The following is a 14,661-nucleotide window of genomic DNA, read 5'->3' as shown; positions in this document are numbered from 1 at the left end:
ATTTGGAATTTTAACTTGTTCATAATATGTCATCTATTTAAATTTATTAGTAACTATATATCTCTTGGTGATATACATACCTGTAGATATTATTTTTTCTCATTTGTGTTTTCAAAATCTTCTACAAAGAACGTGTAACACTTTTGAAATGTTAGTTACCTTCCAAGTTCTTAGTTTTTTCCAATTGGCAATAAGAAAAGTTAATTAATTCACAATTTTTTAAAAGACAGAATGCATTGTTTATATCAGTATTACTTTAATTGAAATTAACCTAAATTTACTCTGAGAAAATATAAATAGGATTTTGAATGATGTATTCTTTATAGCGACCAAATGGAGTCATTTGGTTTATTCCAGCCCTTATGGAAGCTTACCAAAGAGAGGAAAATGGATCACATGTTTAAAAGAAAGTTGTCTACACTGGTAATATCTCAAGTCACACATTCGCATACTGAATCGTAAGGTGATTTGTTTTCAAGATCAAAGATTTTGTTTTGCCTCTAAGTATTTGAGTTTGCTTTAAAGTTCACTGAATGATGGTTTCTCACTCTGTAGCATTCTAGGTCCCCTAAAGCACAAAGTTATGCAGTGAAATGGATTGCAAGACATCAATTATAACACATCTTTTCAATATTGTATACTGACTTGGGAAGCAGTGTGTTACTGTGATAGTGTTTTGACTTTTGAAAACAGAGAATGGGATTAAAACTTGGACCTGCCACTTAGTGAATGCATGCCTTTAATGTGATACTTAATCTCTCTTTGAACTTCAAAGACCCTTATAGAAGAAAAGGGGATCATGTATCCTTTATGTAATATTTTGTGTATGGATTTCCCTCCTAAATGATACTGGAGTGTCCTTAGAATTAATTAGCTAAAATGATTTAACCACTCCGTTTGATGGACTTTTGAGTGGTTTCTGTTGTTTTACTATTAAAAATATATACTGCTAACATTAAAATCATTGTATTCCAGTTCGCTCTGAATTAGAAATGATGAAAGTAGAAAGGTAGAAAACGTAGTCTCATTGTTAACTGGAAGACAATATTAACTATGGAACACACTATTTTTGCAATTTCATGGAAATCTCTTTCTTTTCATGAAAAGCAACTGTGGGCAGAATGGAACAGCTATTTCCTCAGAGGAGAGTCAATCTATCAGACACAGCCTTTTATATTTTGTGACTCTATCTTTTGATCTAAGGCAGAGCAATTGTTCTTCTAGCACCTCTTCCCTGCTTTTTTGCAATATACAGAAGTATCTTGTTATAGATTAGATATAAATGATTTCTCACTTGGACTTAGTAGTCACTGACAACATTTAATTTGGTCTATCGTTTTTCCTTTTTTTTTTTTTTTTTTTGCTGTTCTGAGCAAAAGTATCTTCAAAGAACTTAAAAAAATATATTGTAATTCTAAGACGAAGACAGTCTGCTATCTTATCTTCTGTTTTCTAATTATATCTACCATCTCAGTTTTAAGATCAACAGAGAAGGTAGATAAGGCACTTGTGAAATTATCAGCCACACTGAGACAACAGTATTCTCAGAAGTGGGAGTTAAGGGGTCTCTGAAATAAGAGATTAATGTATTTTTAATCTCTTTGTTTTTTTTTAAGGATTGGATTTTTCACCAATCCATTTTAACAGATATGACCTCAGAGATATAATGTGAGGTGTGGAGCTCTCTCAAATGCTGATCATTATATTTTATATCATTTTGTTAATAAATTTATATTGCTTTTGCTTACCAAGGTTTAGCATCTTCATGTCCTACAAGGAGATGAGTTGATAGATATCAGAGTGTCTTAGACTATACATTCTTAGAATAAACTTAAATTCTTTAGTGAACTTCTGTTTTTACTTAGGAAGGTTAGGAAATTTAGCTAGATTATGCAAATCTGAGCTGAACAAATATTTGAAGATATAAAACTAATGAGGTTAGTTATCCCCACCTGTCTTATAAGGCATTAAGAAGGAATATTACCTATTCAGAGGCGTGTGTTTAGGAAGAACTGGCAGAGGAAAGAGAGGAGGGCCCCATGAAGGTGCTGGAGGATCCGGAGGAAGAACAGGCCAAGAGGGAGAAGGCAGTCAGCTTAAGGGAGGCCTGGAGGGAGACTGATCAGAGTAAGGTCAGGAGAAAGGGAGAAGTGTTTCACTATGCAAAACAGATTTAGGTAATCTAGCTAAGTTCGCTAACTTTCCTAAATAAAAACAGAAGTTCACTGAAGAATTTCAGTTGGAATTTAGGTATTCCCTGTTTTTATTACTTTTTCTAAGGCATTCTTAAGGAATCCGTTTTAGAAATTTCCTAAGCTGTGGAGGCCACTTCAAAAAATAAAAAATGCTGATCATTGAATAGTTGAAATTTTTAAACTTCTCCTTTCCCACAGCATGTCACAAAGGATTATTTTCCTCATATTCCAAGTTTTTCTAGTATCATCAATAAAGTTCAAAGTTGTCCTTGATAAAAGACTGCCACAGTTTAAGAAACTGGACAGCAACCCACAGTTTCATTGATTCAAAACAAGAGAACTTGAGCATCCGGACCTTAGGTCTACCATCACTGTCCCCAGTGTCTGTCTTTTCCGTGGGAGTGATCCCTTAAGTAGCGAAACAATGCAAATGAAAAAGCTTACACCGAGGACAATTAAGATGGAAGAATAAAAGCCTAGACAGTGCTTTCAAGTAAAGGCAAAGGGAGCAGAACGGTGGTCAGAAGCAGGACCAGCCCAACTGTCTAGTCACTCACTGGGACTCCAAAGAGAGGAAACATCAACAGAGTGTCTGGTATGATGAAGTGCCAAGAACCAGAAAACACAGTCCTAATCTGAGTCTTGACATTGAAACCCTGGAAGACAATCAGAACAATATGGGTAAAACCTGGAAGATGGAGCTTTTTAGTGAGGTTTAGCAAGAGGGATTACTTGAAGTTCACCTGGTTTTGGGAATAGTTGGTCCAAGATGGTTCTTGTGCATTCACTGCCATTGTTTGAGGAATTTGAATTATGTCAACAGGTTGAGAAGGGGCAATAGGGGTGAAGGTCATGTGCCAGAGGGGTGGGGGACAAGGACAGCTGCAGGGATCAGGCACATGAGAGAGCCGTAGTGGAAATGTAGTCCTTCACTCTCTCTTACAAAGTGGGTAAACATATTTATTAAATAAAGGAATGAAAGAATGAACAATAAATATAAGAAGTAAAAATAGAGTGCAATAGGATTTCACAGTAATGACCTTTACTCCAGCAGGACTGTTTATGAATCCATGTATTAATAGACACATAAATTACAAGTTGAAGGATAGAGTTTTGAACATTTGGGAAGAGGAAAGGACATTCAGTAGAGAGAAGAAAGCATAAATAATAACCAAGAAGTGAGAAAAAGTAGAGAAGGGATAGGGAACAATAAGTAGCAGATTGTGTTTCTAGATGTATTTTTTGAGGTTAATAAAGTAAGTTTGAATGAAATAAGAGGGTATCTTGAGTTTCTATTTAAGGATTTTAATTATTCAAATGATAAATGCCTGTGATATGATCTCTCAATTAGGTAGGATTCATATTAGCAAGGTGCCATTTTGTTAATTTTGTTCTTGAGAATGTAAGTTGTAGTTTGCTATAGTTACCAAAAGGTGGCAAAGTGACATGCTTGATAGTTTTAAAGTACCAGACTGCTCCCCAAACAAGCCCTCTGATTTTTGTTGAGTCTATGTCAACACACATATAATATACCAGATAACAACGAGCAAAAGCCAACTGAAGTTTGCTGTACTGCGTGTTGATCTCTGTTCCTGGCAATCCTACAGCATCACAGCCTGCAATATTATGAATCATAGCCTTGCCTTTTCATTTTATTCTTTATTTAGTACTATAATTATCTAAATGAGTTTTGAAATTATGAGTTGAAGCTTCAGACTAGTCTCTGATTCTGCTATTTTGAGTATAAATTTGGTTCAATACTTTACATGTCTTAAAAAGATAAGAGCAATGTAATTTTTAAGAGAGGTCAAATTCTCACCACCTTCTCTTCTCCCTTACAGCTTCTCAAGGAATAACTACTGTCTTGAAATTAGAATGACTTTTTTTTTTCTGTATGTTTCTGTTTTAATTACTTAAACTGGTGAATGCCTCCTAACAAAGACCATCAGGAAATCTATGTTTGAATAAGTTGGGTACATTTCAATGATGGAAAATGCACATGCTAAGAAAGTGTGGAGCATCTCAGTAAGAGGGCGTTAGGATTTCTTACAGATCTGGACTTGCATTGGGTAAGTCTGGGAGGATTCAAGGAAGAGTGTGACCTTGCTCCGAATTGTTTACTGTTGGGAAGCAGAAGTAATTCTATTACTGAATGTCTTACCAAATCTTACCTAAAAGGAGGGAGGAATAGGACAAAGCTAAAGCTGTAATCAGTAGAGAAGCAACCATCAATCACTCATGTTAGCTGGGAAGAGGAAAGGACATTCAGTAGAGACAAGGAAGCAGAAATAGAGGAGGTTTGGTCATACTCGTGGTTTGGATAATATTCCTGGTTTGCCTTCATTTAATATGAATTCAGACTTGTTTTTATTTTGGCCCATAATGATCACACGTGGCTTTATCTGATGTTGATGTTGATGTGAAGTTACTTATGTTCAGTAGAAGAATATTAAGGCCAGGTCATCAGTCTTATAAAGGTGAGTTCCAGGCCAGACCCTAGTTTTTAGTGTTAGCTTTGCTTACACATGTCAAGGACTGCTTTTTGTATATATCTATATCTATATCTAGATGCATATACCCTATATTATTTAGGCTATGTATCATTTTTGTGTTTAAATGTCTATAAATGATATCATACTGTATGCGTGACCTCTAATAATTTGCTTCTTAAGATGTGCATTCTTAGAGGGGCATGGTGACTCATGTCTGTAGTCACAGCATTTATGGGGACCAAAGTGGAAGGATCACTTGAGGTCAGGGGTTTGAGACCAGTCTGGGCAGCACAGCAAGACCCGATCTCTACAATATAAAAGTAAAAATTAGCTGGATTTGATGGCACGTACTTATAGTCCTGGGAGGACTTATAGTACTTATACCTGGGAGGATTACTGAAGCCCAGGAGTTAGAGGCTGCAATGGGCCATGATTGCACCACTGCACTCCAGCATGGGCAACAGAGCCAGATTCTGTCTCTACAAAAAATAATATAATATAATAAAATATTCACTTAATATATTCAGTTTGCTTCTTTTTGACTGTGTATATGGTTTTCTATTATACAAAAAGCCTACTAAATATACGTGGACATTCAATTTAATTATGCTTTTTTGCTATTATAGGTACTGCTGTCAAGAACTATAACTAAGAATATTTTTTACACACATATATATGGATTTCTTTAAGGTGCTTATTCTAAAATGAAATGACCAGATTCTATAGAATGGGCATTTCAACTTTGCTAAATATTGTCAAGTTGGTCTCCAAAAACGTCCTGCATTGTTACAGAGTTTGTTTTCCTGTATCTTTCAACAGCACTTGTTAATCAAGTTTTCTCAGTCTTCTGGGTATGCAGTAGAATCTCATTGTTATTTTCATGTGCCTTTATCTAACTATTAGTAAGCCTGCATGTTTCATTATGTAACTTTTGGCTATTTGGCATTTCCAATTTTGTGCATGGCTTATTTATATTATTTGGTTATTTTGCCATTGAACGTAGGTGTTTCGCTTATTGACTTGTAGTATGTTTTCATGTTTTGGGTTCCTATTAATTGTATAGTCAGTGACTTATCTTGTCCTTTTTTATGGCATTTTCTTTTCTTGTTTCCTTTTTTTTTTTTTTTTTTTTTGAGACAGGGTTTTGCTGTGTCACCCAGGCTGGAGTACAGTGGTGCAAACACAGCTCACTGCAGCCGTGGCCTCTTGAGCTCAAGCAATCCTCCTGCTGCAGCCTCCATAGTATCTGGCACTACTAGCACAAGCTACCATGCTCGGCCAATTTTAAAATTTTTTTGTAGTGGCAAGGTACATGTTGCTCAGTCTGGTTTTATGGCATTTTCTAACCCAGAAGTTTTAAGCTTTCATATTATCAAATTTATCAGTCTTTTAAAAAATTGTAGTCTTTGCCATTTAAAAATGCTATTCTATTCTAATGACAACATTATTCTCTTTAATTTTCTTCTAAAAGTTATAAAGTTTTATTTTTCACACCAGATCTTTAGTTTACTAATTTTGTGTGAGTGTGTTCATAGTTTGAAGTAGGGATTTATTTTTCCATTTTAGCTCTATTGTTTGTCAGTTGTCTGACACTTTTTTCTCATCTGATTTATAATGTTATCTCATTCCTAAGTCTAGTTTCTATAATTCCAAGGATCCATTTCTAGGCTCTATATTAATTCTATTGTTTAATTTGCCTAGTGCTATGGCAGTATTATAATGTTTAGTTGTACTTTTTCCTCCTGTTTCTTTGTCAAAGCTGACTTAGCTCCTTGGATTCCTTTTGGGAATTCAATAAGCATTGTACTTAGTTTATACAATTATAGGGAAAATTCCCATCTTTCAGCATTGAAATTTTTTATTAGTCAACATGGTCATTATCATCTTTTATTTAAGGCATTTCTGTTCTTCAATGATTTTTAAATTTTCTCAGTAAAGTCTTACAGGTTGTTTTAGACTTAGATCAAAGCACAGTTGTTAAAAATGTTATTTTTTGAATTTTCATATATCAATCTTATATTCAGCAACTTTGCCGAAGTCTCATATTTGCTAATATATAATGTGCCTTCTTTTGGATTTGCTACAATAGATTAACTATCTTTGTAAGTGATGACAACCTTGTTTTTTTCTAGTTCTTGTATATTTAATTTCTGTTCTTATTTATAGAAGCAAACACTCTAGCTTATTCCTTAATTAAAAGGAAATGCTTCTTACAATTTATTCTGCAGTATACTGTTTCCTATAAAATAAATAAATAATCATTTAGAGGTTAAGACAATCTTCATCTATTTTTCATTGGCTTGAAGCTTTTATTCTCCATAAAAGCATACTGAATTTATCAATTTATTTTATTGCACAAATGCCTCTGTTCAGTAAGTTTTTGCTTTAAATCTGTTACTATAGTGTTTTAAATTCAACTTTCTAATTTTAAGCTATCTTTATGTTCAGATGTTAAACCATCTTTGAATTCTGATTGCTATGTATTACGTTTTCCATTTTAAATTAGATTTTTAAACTTTCTTTTGTAAATAAAATCAAACTTACATTTTCTTTTTGATGATATCCTCATCTGTCTTTGGTATTAAACTTTATCTGGTAACCTTGCATTTAATTGCAAAATGTGCTCTTTCTCTTCTTCAACAACTCCTACAAAATAGAAATTATCTCTCCTTCAAGTATTAATTGGGATCTCATTTAATGATATCTGGACCTGGCTAATCAATGGGTAAAATTTTAACTATTGATTATTTAAATTGTCATTTTGCAATTCAGGTTTGATATTTCCTTTTGAAAGAGTTAACTTATGAATTTCATCAACATTTTCAAACATACTTAAGAAATTATTTTTAGCGTATTTTATTTTTTCAAAATTTTTATCATGGTTATATATTTATTATGTCTAATACCTTACCTTTCCTCTTTCATTCTTGATAACACTTGCAGTAGTCTGTCAAATGTATTAGTTTTCTAAACACTAGGTTTGAAAATGTTCTTTCTTGTATTCTTGATTTTAAAAATTCTAATTGCTTCCTGTGATTAGTGTTTTTTCCTTGTATTTTGTTCTTTTAAGAGAACAAATGAATTTGTTTGAACATTTTTCTTTCTAAAATATGTTGATAAGGCTCTAAATTTTCTAGTACTGTTTAATCTGCATTCCCATACATTTCGATGGATAATTTTTTCACTAAAGTTCGGTGGTACTTTGTCAAGTTTATTATTAATTTTCCTTTAACTCACACATTATTTATAAACTTTAACTTAAAAATTTTTTAACCTTTTTGTAACTGATTCCTTATTTGCTTGCATTTTGATCATGTGACATTATTAACATTAAATAAAATTTTTTGGCAGTTGTAACTCAGTTTATAACTTGATATTTGATTGGTGTTTATGAACGTTTTATGTATACAGTATTTGAAAAACAATGTATTTAATTTAATTATTGGGTGCCAGATTTCATTCATGTGTGTCCATTAAATAAGTTTTTGTCTTGTTTTTGTATTCCGTAACGACTTTTGTCTAAAAATACTTTACTGTGATATTAATTTTTGATTAGTGACATCAAATTAGCTATCAGCTTTTCTTTGAATAGTATTTACCTGACATGTATACTTTTCCACTTATTTAGTTTCATGTCTTTTAATTTTTTTGGTTTCCACAATTATATCTTATATATTGACATAGACATACTTTCAAAATTCAATTAGAAGCAAGTTTACTCTCATAAGACTTATCTGGATTTCTGAGAATTTGGCTTTATTTCTGTCATCTTATTGGGGGGTGTCTGTGTGTGTGTGTGTGTGTGTGTGTGTGTGTGTGTGTGTGTGCCTGTTTACTGAGGTCTACCTTTACCATTTTCCTCTTCTTTCTCTCTATTGTATTTTGTTAATCAAATGTTTTTAACTGTCTTTTCTCTTTTCATTATATGAATTTCTTATACCTTTACATTTTTAACATGCACAAATGATGTGACACAATCTTAATTTAATCAATATCTCCATTTGATTCTGGACCATAGAAGGACCTTTTGGTTCAGTGACCTTATCATACTTGTGTAGTTATTTCAGTAAGGTTCTGTGAGTTATGAACTCCTTTAGGCTTGGTTAGTCTATAAATGTTTCACATTCATTCTTGAAAGGCAATTTAGTTTGCTGTAAGGTTCTAGCTTGACAGTTATTTTCTCTCAACATTTTACAGACATTTCACTTTCTGTTGGATTGCATTGCTGCTTTGGAAGTCTTCTTTCAGTCTAATTGTAATGCTCTTGTGGATACTGTGAATTTTTTCTTCAGTTGCTTTTAAAGTCTTTTTGATATCTAGTAATTTCCTGTAATGAGCGCAGTTGTGGAAACACTTTTATTCACCCTACTATTGGTACACTGTGCTTCCTGTATCTGAGACAGTGTGTTTTATTAGCTAGGTGAAAATCTAAGCTTTTATTGCTTTTGATATTGAGTTATCCTCTACATTTTCTCATTTTGGAACTTCTGTTAGATATATATAGAATTTCTTTATTCTGACCGTCATGTCTCTTAATGTTATTTTTGTATTTTTCATTTTATCTTTTCATGCTGTATTCTGAGTGATTTCCTCAGATCTTTCAACTCCCTTAAATTTCTGGTGTGCTCTGTGTAAATTGCTGTTTAATACATTTATTAAAACTGCTAAAAAAAAGTAAAACTCAAAACATATATATCTAAAATACACAAATCGTAAATATAATAATTACAGACCAATTAATTGTCACCATGTGAACACATCTGTGTAACCATCATCCCAATTAAAACTAGAATTTATAAGCAACTGCTATGTTGAGCATGGTGGTACAAATGTCTTTCAGAGATTCAGCTTTCAATTATTTTGTATATATGTATACCCAGAAGTGGGATTTCCAGAATAAGTATTTTTTTTCTTTGAGACACTGTATTCCTCTGTCACCTAGGCTGGAGTGCAATAGTACAATCATAGATCACTGCAGCCTTGCCCTCCCAGGCTGAACCCATCTGCCCACCTCAACCTCCTAAGTAGTTGGGACTACAGATGTGTGCCACCACACCTGGATAACTTTTAAAATATTTTGTAGACATGGTGTCTCACTATGTTGCCCAAGTTGGTCTTGAACTCCTGGGCTCAAGAGATCATTCAGTAAGACATGTCCCTCATACCAATCCCAGATCATCCTTCTTAATTTAAACACTATCTATTCCTATCAGCATCAATCACTTTTGTCTGTTTTTGAAACTTTTATAAATGTAAAGTGTGTACTCTACTGTGTCTGGTTTCCATCACTTCACATAATCCTTGTGAGACTCATCTATTTTGTTACAGGTAGTGCTGGTTCAATAGTGTTCATCATTTTATCGTATTTCACTGTGGGATTATACCATAATTTATTTTTTCTTCTATTATTAATGGCTGTGTTGTTTTCAAGTTTTGAATACTATAGAGAGTGCTACTTTGGACATTTCTGATGCACATACAGATGTACATTCTGAAAGGTATATTCCTAAAGAGTGGAATTGCCAGTCTAAAGGTTGTATGAGAGTTCCTGCTGTCTTATATTCTCCCCAGCACTTAGTATTGACTATCTCTGCCATTTTACCATTTTGTTTCAAAGAATTTCCATATTTTCAAAGAAATTTGAAAACAGTAGATTTTTAAAAATATTTTTAATATGTCAAAGAAAGATTTCATCTAGAGATAAAAATAATTGGTCGGGCATAGTGGCTCATGCCTATAATCCCAGCACTTTGGGAGTCCTAGGTGGGCGGATCACCTGAGGTCAAGAGTTTGAGACCAGACTGACCACCACGGTCAAACCCTGTCTGTACTAAAAATACAAAAAAATTAGCTGGGCTGGTGGCCAGCATTGGTAGTACCTGCTACTCAGGAGGCTGAAGCACAAGAATCCCTAGAACCTGGGAGGCGGAACTGGCAGTGAGTGGAGATCGTGCCACTGCACTCCAGCCTGGGTGACAGAGGGAGACTCAGTCTCAAAATAATAATAATGATTTTTATTATTTCGATCACAATAAATCGCACTTTAAAAATATCAGGTCAAATGTTGGATTTATTGGAATTTTAAAATAAGAGTGGCCTTTGCCTTATTGCTTTGTTCTATTGTATGAAACATTCTGACAATATTTGTACTTGGTTTCATAAAGGAAACTTTATGAAAGAACCAGGAATATAGTTGCTGAAACTGTTCACAATATATGTGTAAATGATATGAATCATCACTAGTATGTGAAAATGTTGAAAGAAAAAGAAGACAATGAATCTAATGATCTTGCGTTCTTTGTCAATGCTTGTCAGTTGAGTCATAGAAGAGTTTTACAAAGATTTATAGTTCTGTTAATGCCAATTCAAGAATTTAAAAAACAATAATGCTTGACAAATATTCAATAATCAGGGACAAAAATAGCCCCATGATTATGTCTTATTAGCAATGTCACACTGTGCTACACATGAATTTAAAGCTCCAAGGAAAAGTAAAAGCTTGTTTTTGAGGTAGCCAGGTAGATATGAGATTTTATTTTGAAACTGAAACTTTCATAATACAAATCAATAAGATTTACTTTATGTATTTTTCAAATATGAATTAATGTACAGAAAATTATAATTGTAATCAATTGCTTATAAAAACTAGAAGAAAAATTTCAATAATATTTCTCCATTGGTAAATTTAGAATTGTTTTCATTCTGTAATACCTTAGTGAATATGATGTCAATATTGAGTTGACACAAAAGTAAATTGGCTTATTTGAGACAGATGTACTTTTGAGACACAGTTTTGAAACTGACGTGTTCTTGCTTAAAAACCAAATCTATTGTTCTAAAAAAAGGTAAATCGGAGTTGTCAATACTGCAGATATTAAAGGAAGCTAATTTTTGATATTCAATTCAGTTATTAGGAAACGTTCAAGTAAGTTTGTAATAACTTGGGAATATGCATTGATTTTCTTATTGTAAACTCTATGAAGCATAAATACAGATCAAATACTTCCAATGAAAGTTTAGCATCCAAAAGAAGATGTGCTGTAAGTATAAAATGCTTACTGATTTTGAAGACTTAGTGAAAAACTAATGTGAATTACTATCTCCTTACTTTTTTATATTGATTGGATAGTGCAAGATAATATTTGGTTTTGAATATTTGGTTACATAAATATTAAAATAATTTTCTATTTTTTAATGTGGTTACTACAAAATTTAAAATTACATATGTGGCTTACATTGTATTTCTATTGTACGGTGATAATCTAGAGCAGCCGCTTAAATGTGCATATTTTCAGAACAAGCAATCCCAATCCAGTATGTTACAAAGCAAATTGGGTTAAATGCCTGTGTTTAAATCCAGTAGTTTCCCATTAGCTTACTTCCATCAAGAAGCAGGATAAATTCCTGGTATAGTGCAGACTCTGTGGTCAAATATTTGGCTCTTACTCCAGCCATGTGAGTTACTCTTCTCTCCATTGTACTTTACTGTGTCTAAAGAAATAAGGTGTTTTTTTAAAGTATATTTTTGATGATATCATTCAATTTCATGAGTTTTAAAAATTTACTTCAATTATTCCTGCTACTTAGAATGCTTTTATCATATTGATTGCTTGGTGAATTCCTATCAATTTTTCTAAGACCTTACTCTTATTTGTTCCTTTTTGCTAATTTTCTTGACTTTTCTCACTGGAGGATTAATTACTACTTACCTCATCTGTATGACCACTGTGTTTTCCAAAAACCCCTTATCAGCTTTTATCAAAATATTTTTGTTTGAAAAATTTATTTTCTTACCACCTGTAAATTCTTTTTGGTCTTGTTCCCTACATTTTCTTACATGTCTGGCATAGCACCTGGTTTATAGCATATATATGAATATTTTTTAAATTTACAAAAGACAAAAACTAAAGTAAGGCAAAACATCTGACTTGAAAGATAGAATGAAATAAATTAAGGGAAAATTAAAAATCTTAAAGTTGTTTAAAAATGGTAGTCTGTGTCTATATGGAAATTTCCTTAGCTTTAATGGAAGAACAGATTATTTGTGAAAAATCTGAAATAGCACAAAAAATATTATTTTAATTTTTGTTTAGCAGGAAATAAGGTATTATAATGTAATATATTATTGAAGTCTTACCATTTTTTACTGACAGTTTTCTTAATTATACAGTAGCATAAAATAATTTTATTGCTCACTTATGCATTAAATTACTAGCTATATTGGCTACCGCTAAATATATTAATAAGTACATATTAGAGCTCCCAGGAAATATTAAAGAAAATTTACATGATTAAAAATAATAATTGATACTTTTAAGGAGGTGCACCACCTCAGGTACAATGGAAAACACTTGTCTTTCTTGCCTTATATTAAATGGAAATAGATGAAATAGCTAAAATTGGTTAATTGATTAAAATGATAATAATAAACTATGAACATACAAATATATAACAAATGATTAATCTAAACAATTGTATGGAAATTATTCTAATCAATATCTCCCTTGTTTGTTCAGTGCTTTTGACTGCAAATCATGTGTTGATTCTTGCTTAACATTATAGGTGCTTAAAAAGGCTTTTTCAATATTATTTTATTATTATTATTTTCTCAAACATTCAGTAATAGCATAACATTATTTTCTAACCAAATAATATACTAAAATATTTAGAAAAAATATCCATGTCTACTACCTAATAATTAGTGGAGGGAAGAAGGCTATTTTGCCTGCTATTTTGATGTTGCTATATAAAGATGCTTGATATGATTTGGTTCTGTGTCCTCAAATAAATCTCACCTGGAATTGTAATTATCCCCATGTATCATAGGTGGGAACAGGTGGAGATAATAGAATCATGGGCACAGTTTCCTCCATACTGTTCTCATGATAGTGAGTGAGTTCTCATGAGATCTCATGCTTTTATGAGGTGCTTCCCTCTTCACTCAACACTCATTCTCTCTCATGTCATCCTGTAAAGAGTTACCTACTGCCATGATTGTAAGTTTCATGAGGCATCCGTGCCATGAGGAACTGTGAGTCAATTACACCTCTTTTATTTGTAAATTAGTCAGTCTTGGGTATTTCTGCATTGCAGCGTGAGAAGTAAAACAGTAAATTGGCACCAGGGGTGGGGTGCTGCTGTGAAGATACCTGAAAATGTGGAAGCGACTTTGGAACTGGGTAACAGACAGAGGTTGGAACAGTTTGAAGTGCTCAGAAGTAAACAGAAAGACATGGGAAAATTTGCTACTTCCTGGAGACTTGTTGAATGGCTTTGACCAAAATGCTAATGATATGAACAATAAAGTTCAGGCTGAGTGGGTCCCAGATGGAAATGAGTAACTTGTTGGAAACTGGAATAAAGGTGTCTCTTGCTATGCCTTAGCAAAAAGACTGTCAGCATTTGGCCCCTGTCCTATAGACCTATGGAAATTTGAACTTGAGAGAGATGACTTTGGGTATCTGGCAGAAGAAATTTCTAAGCAGTAAAGTATTCAAAGTGTGACTTGGGTACTGTTAAAAGCATTCAGCTTTTTGTAATCACAAAAATGTGGTTTGAAATTGAAACATGTTTAAAAGGGAAGCAAAGCATAAAAGTTTGTAAAATTTGCTGCCTGATTATGTGATAGAAAAGAAAAGCCCATTTTCTGAAGATAAATTCAAGGTGGCTGCAAATGAGGGGCCCAAGGTTAATCACCAAGACAATGGGGAAAATATTCCGAAGGCATGTCAGAGGCCTTCACGGCAGCCCCCCTTCAACAGGCCCAGAGGCCTATGAGGAATAAATGGTTTCGTGGGCTGGGCCCAGGGCCTTGCTGCTTTATGCAGTCTTGGGACTTGGTGCCCTGTCCTAGCTGTGGCTAAAAAAGAGCAAGACACAGCTCAAGCCATTGCTTCAGAAGTTGCAAGCCCAAGCCTTGGCAGCTTACATGTGGTGTTGGGGCTGCAGTTGCATAGAAGTCAAGAATCGTGGTT

The 14,661-nt window shown here is 33.3% G+C and overlaps 1 protein-coding gene across 3 annotated transcripts in view; it reads left to right on the top strand.

Moving 5' to 3' along the window:
• GPM6A (glycoprotein M6A) overlaps nucleotides 1-14,661 on the top strand; it is a 375,095-nt gene that overhangs the window by 113,589 nt on the left and 246,845 nt on the right. The window contains exon 1 of one of the 3 annotated variants that reach the window (XM_032298690.1): nucleotides 3,982-4,264. The exons of the other annotated variants lie outside the window; for them this stretch is intronic. The gene's annotated coding sequence lies outside the window, so the exon portion shown is untranslated. Of the gene's footprint in view, nucleotides 1-3,981; nucleotides 4,265-14,661 lie in introns of those variants that run through there. 3 annotated transcript variants of the gene reach the window in all.

This window comes from Sapajus apella, unplaced genomic scaffold (assembly GCF_009761245.1).
Source record: "Sapajus apella isolate SASKATOON/1434 unplaced genomic scaffold, GSC_monkey_1.0 scaffold39, whole genome shotgun sequence".
NCBI classification, from domain to species: domain Eukaryota; kingdom Metazoa; phylum Chordata; class Mammalia; order Primates; family Cebidae; genus Sapajus; species Sapajus apella.
The sequence above is the reverse complement of the archived record's forward strand: the minus strand, read 5'-3'. Positions and strand labels throughout refer to the sequence as shown.